Source organism: Hyperolius riggenbachi, chromosome 9, assembly GCF_040937935.1.
Source record: "Hyperolius riggenbachi isolate aHypRig1 chromosome 9, aHypRig1.pri, whole genome shotgun sequence".
In the NCBI taxonomy this organism is placed as follows: Eukaryota; Metazoa; Chordata; class Amphibia; order Anura; family Hyperoliidae; genus Hyperolius; species Hyperolius riggenbachi.
Genome location: NC_090654.1, coordinates 71208478 through 71214835, shown reverse-complemented (window position 1 = coordinate 71214835; position 6358 = coordinate 71208478).

Here is a 6358-nt window from a genome sequence, read left to right as displayed (position 1 = left end):
ACAATGCTTCCGATTCATATATATATATATATATATATATATATATATATATATATATATATATATATATATTTTAGCAAAACTTTATTATACTTACCCGGCGTCCTTCTTCCATCCGTAGCCCCGCCCCCTAAAGGAAGAGGCCATAGGTGTCTCTCTAGGACTAATCAGAGAAGTGCATGTGACCTCTTCCTTTAAGGGGCGGAGCTTTGGACGGAAGAAAGAAATCAAGACACCGGGTAAGTATTTAAAGTTTTATTTTAAACGCGATCACTCGGCCCCCCAAAGCGCTGCCTAATCGCTTTGATAAGCAATTTATGCAGCGCTTACATACTTTACATTGAGCGCTAACGCTCTTGAAATGCTACGATTGCGATTACCCCTTAACTTACTTTCATTCACAAAGTGTTTTTGTCGTCGGCGATCCCAAAACGCTGCCAAAAACGGCCTAGTGGGTTCCAGGCCTTCCTGAAATAAACTTTGCTGTGAACCTAATAATAGGAACTCTCTTTGCAGATTTCCAGGAAAAAAATATAGGCCTATTATAAGAGCAGGGAGAGGAGGATTCTGGGAAATCCATTCCTGAACACAGTTCCTGCCACAGTTTTAGAAAATCACCACTGACTGGAATGAAAGATTTTCGTAATGTCTGTTCCACAATTACATGTGTTTAAATGAATGATTACTTACAGTGGAAATTTACAATAATATCCATCCAGACAGAGCGCCTCCTGTTGATGAACATGTTTGTCTCTCAGTGAAGTCTGAGATTTGCGTCTTTTTTATAATTTCAGAGCTTTTTGGCACAAGCATGAGGATGTAAAATTCCAGCATTTCTGTGTGCAATTAAAAGTTATCTTTTTTACTTTTAAACTGAATCCTGTGATTATTTAATTGTTAAAATAATATGTGCTGCTATCATGCTGATCCTTTGGCTTTTTACTTATAGTATTAAAGCGCACCTGAACTTGCTCTCTGCTTTAAAAGATAAGCAAAAGCATAATTACTTTTAAAGAAAAACATTTCTTTGTTATAGCTTCCCCAATGATGACCTCTTCACCTCGCTGTCCTCTCGCTTCTCCTCCTACTCTGACTGCATGCTGTAAGTGTAAACACAGTACAAAAATGCTGCCCCTGTAATCTCTGCGCATGATGCAAATGGTTTACCTTGCTTCATGAGAGAACCGGCCCTGTGCATACCCAAACTTACATGACATTGTGAGATAAACATGGGTACATATAGTACCAAGCTTAAGCTGGCCATACAAGCCTCAATTTTTTATATGGATTTTGGGCAGATTCAATCACTTTTATTGAGTATGCCAGATACGTGTGTCCAAATGGCTCACACAGGTTATCGTCGGAACAAATGCAGCACGAGCACTGTAATCATGGCGCAGGAGATTTGGGCGCACACTGAGTATCTTCGGTGCCGTCACAAGACCGAGCTGAAGTTATATTTTAAAACCCTATAATTCCCCACCATCGACGTGGACCTAGAGGGGGAATAGTAATTAACGTTGCTTGGACTTGTGCAGCAGCAGAATCAGCCATATATCGGCTGTATCCTGCGCCCAAGTCTCCCGGTGGCGATTACATATGTACACGATCCAGCAGGGTGTATTGATCTACATGTTGGTGGTTTTTCGTGTCGTTGTGCCATAGAGTTATCAATCTCTTCTGTTGATACCTGGCCAATTCGATCACTGATTGAATACGCAAGAAATCGATGCAGCGGCTGGCCCGAATGATTGATCATTCATTCGATTCTCAGCTAAAATCAATCACATAGATTGATCGGACCAGACGGAAAAACTAGGTTGCATGGGCGGCAGGTTGAGAGTGGCGGCAGATCAATGGCCCATAGCTTTGTACTGGATCGAACATTGTATCGCCGTTGTTTGATAGATTTTTTTTAAACGTCTTCATTTTTAAATGGATTGAGAATCTGTTCCTAGTGTGCTCGATGCCGGCTCGTGCGCGCGGATCGATTGCCGCACGTACCCGCGGGAGCGGCTAAGGAGCCGCTCGTTTCTTGTCATTGTTCTCCCCGCCGATATCGAGCCGGCGGGGTATCGAACACGTCGGATATTATCAATCGAGCCATCAGGCTCGATTGATAAGCCTCCCTCCTGTCCGTGTATGCCCAGCATAAAATTTGATCTGACAGGAATCTATCTGCTTGTGGAATCTGGTGGCCATCTTTAAGTGTATGGCCACCTTTAGAGCGGAGGCTCAGCAGGACAGCCAGGCAATCTGCATTGTTGAAAAATAAATAAATATTGTATGTCAGCCTCCATATCCCTCTCACAAAAAAACAATGCGCCACCATGACAGAGTATCCAATTTATTAAAAACACAACACATACAAGTGAGACGTACTCGGTGTAAGGCCTTGATGAAGGGGCATCCCTAGAAACACGTTGTGACATTTGCGGGATGGTAGGACAGTGTGGTAGCTTGGAGACAGATACTCTGCTATGGTGGTGCGTTGGTTTTTTATGTTTTACAGTCATTTTCCGGTCTATAAAGCTTGTTGCCACCTTGTTGGTGATGAAGAGCTTAGCTTTTAGCAGCATCTCTTTTTATTTATGTGGCCCTGATGTGTATTAAACATTGCTGTGGCGTCAGGAACTCTGTGGGGAGATCTATAGCGCTGGATGTTTACATTTCTGTTTTCCATATCCCTCTCAGTTCAGGTGTGCTTTAAAAGCCACATTTATAACTTTCACCGTATTTTTGAAAACTAAAACATCACATCCATTAAAAGAATAGCCTAAAAAAATGTCCGCTTGTCTAATCCGATCGTCTAATGTATAATCCCATGGAGATTTTCATTCCTAGTTCACCATGATCATCAGATCATCTTAATTCACATCCATGGAGTAGATTGCAGCAGATATGATGCCAGTTCCCTAGTTTGCTAGTGATTTGTACTGTAAGCAGAGTTCTTTACATAAGCCAGGCAGAGGGGTTGATTTGCAGACACTGACATGATGCAGCATTGCCCAGTGCGGAATCCCTGTGACTTATATCTCTGACATACAAATATAGCAAGATGTTATTTTCCACACATCATGGAAAATGACAATCAGCGACAGGCTTGCCCTAACAATGACAAAGGTTCCGAAAAAAACTTTACCTATTTGTATGTTTGCACTTATTTTACAACTTTTTGCCATAGTGCCCCTTTAAGTGTAAAATGGGCCTTAGGGTTTTTATTACATAGGATTATATACACAGAGGGAGATATTGCAGTTGGAAAAAGCTGTTATTTCCCACAATGTAACGAGGTTCACAGACAGCAAACTGCCAGGACCATGGTCATGACATCACACTGTGGGAGGGGCTTTACCCCACAAAACATATTGCTGGGAATACACAGCTCGATTCTTAGCCATTTAGATGGCTCGATAGATAATTTCCGACATGTCCGATCTCCCGCCCGATCGATTCTGCATTGAGGACAATGGAAAAAGAGAAGAAAAACGAGCGGAAGCAGAATCGAGCGCCAGAATCGACTTGTGTATTCCAGCATTAGCCACACAGACCCTCCTCATGATCTATTCAAGAAAATGTAAAGATTTATCATGGAAAAGAGGGTATCAGCTACTGTTTGGGATGAAGTTACAGTAAATCCTGGGTCAAAGTTCCTCTTTAAAGCAACCATGTACTAAAAGTAAACATAAGATAATTACCTGTATATACAATATTAATAGTTAATGTCATGTGATATTATCACTGAAGTTAATGAAGGATTTAAATTGGCAGAATGCTCACCGAGACAAAACTTGTTATATTAATTGCATAGTATAATGCCAAATGTATGTGCCGATCCCAATGAATAGCTAATCAGCAATGCATTGGAATTCACAATTTTGCATTGGAATTCACAATGGAGTATAGAAACCTTAGACTTCTGGAAAGATTAAAGGGAACCCAAGGCGAATAGCAGGTAAGAAACGACATAACTATGAAGAGGGAAGCCTCTATATCCCATAGACAAATGCAAAAGAAGACACTGCACTCAGGAGCTGTGTGCAGCAACAAGCTATATTCGGAGCACACAACCTCACGTTATTGTCTGCTCTGAATACAGCTTGTTGCTGCACACACCTCCTGAGTGTCATGCCTTCTTTTGCTATTGATTATCGGATTTACAGTGGTGGTGTACCTGTTGTCGGTTTTTGCACGAGGTGAGGAGTCCCTTTATACATCCTATAGAGGTTTCCCATGTCCTCCTCACTGGGACCCTCCGGAACATCGGTGGCTCACTCCTCTCCCAGCACGAGTGTGGTCCTGCTGCACCTACATGAACACAGCCACACTGGCACAGTAGCATGGAGCTGTCAGCTTACTGCGCAGGTGTGATTGTACTTGTGCAGGCGCAATACGGCCGCAATGTTCCTTGCCAGTTTTCTTCAGGGGGTCAGTGCTCAGCAATGGGGGACCAGAGGGCCGTGTAGGAAGCGTCTATAGGCTCCACTCTGGTTAGGCAAGTATGTATTTTTGTACCCAAAGTTTGCCTCTGGTACACTTTAATGAACATCTCCCCTTCTTGTTGGGAAAACACTTTATTTTTCAAGGCTGTATGTCAGAGGTTGAAGAGTCGGAGGTTTTATAAACTGAGTCGGATGATTTTTGTACTAACTCCACCACAGCCCTGCAAGAGCTGTGGAGTTGGAACTGAGGAGTCAGAGCAATTTTGGGTACTTGGAGATGGGAGTTGATGGTTTCATAAACATTTTCAGAAAGCAAACTTGTTTTCCTACCATTTTAGTAAGGGGGCTTTTTGGTCCCTTGCAGCCCCTTACACACTCCTAGGAGTTCTGGCTCACCATGAGCTTGCTGGGTTTTCTGTAACTCTGGGTTTTCCCAAGTCCTACTCCATAGAGCCACATTAATCCATGCCATGCATTGAGGAGGATCAATCAATCCAAAATGGTCTGTATGCACTTAGTGTGGCTCTGTAATATTAAAAAGCTGACACATCACATTCCAGCGGACCTGGAGGCGTGTTTAGCTCACAGGGACAACAATGGGTGATTTGCATATATTCAGCAGTGATGCACTGGGAGACATCTCAGAGCTCACTCCAACCTGAATTATTGCAAATACGTTGTTTTAAGAAAGGAAACTTGTTTTCCATAAACTGATTATTTTTGTACAGACTCCACAGTACTGTCATTTTTCACTGCACTGAATGTACTGGTGCATATACAGAAATTTCTAGCACATATGATCTGACATGCTCCTCATGCCCTTTTCAGTATTACAACTGGTCATGTACAGTGATATTCTGAGACAAAGTATAAATGGATAGATTAAGATAATTACATTGTTGATCCTTCTTTTAGCTGTAAATGAAGACAAAGATTAGTATGTACAGTATATGAATGGTAGGCACACCCATCCTTGTCTACATCAGATGGTTGTTGTGTGAGACACTCAAGTACTGTATATATTTAACAGGACTGTTGTCAGGGCTGGTTCTCTCATGAAGCAAGGTGAAACATTTGCATCAGGCGCAGAGATTAGAGGCAGCATGTTTGTACTGTGTGTTTACACTTACAGGATGCAGTCAGAGTAGGCGGAGTAGCGAGAGGAGAGCGATGAGGTGAAGAGGTCATCATTGGGGAAAAGCAGCTTGTTGTGCTGTGTGAGGAGTCCGACAGTGAGTGAGGAGGGGGGGGGGGGGGGGCAGGAGAGCGGGGGGGGGGTTTGCTTCAGGCAGCAAAAAGTAACAGATATGCCAGTGTAGACCCCTCACATCATGTACAATGGATCAATAAACCCATTGCAGATATCAAGATGTGATGTGGTAGGTTTGTATCCACACAGTAAATGTTTGATGGCCATATGTCAATTGCTGGCACCCATTATCCACTCTTAACCCATGTTTTAATTTATTATTTGCTCATACACCAACATGTGGCCAATTCTCCCTCACCACTGCGGTGCTTTTACACTGTGCAGGAATAAGTAGATCCATATACACCCTCTTATATAATCAGTGCCACATCAGGATTATGAAAACTTGGATACGTACCCGTGCCAAGGAGAACTAGAGAGGATACAGAAAGTGGTTCCAGTGTTGGTATAGCACCTGGTGCAGTGACTCCTCAGCAGGAGAAATGTCTCCAACAGATCCTAGGAACATTTCTATCCAAGAGAGTTTAGTGCATGAAAACAGCTAAGATACTGCACAGAACCTCATTCTCTCAGCCCGCTGCTTGGAAAAAAACCACAACCGCTTGGGGTGAGATAATTAATAGATCAGTGTTATGACAGTATACAATAAGAAGGATGCAGACCTTACATCGACTCTTAAACAGATTTGACGGGATTAAACCAACTA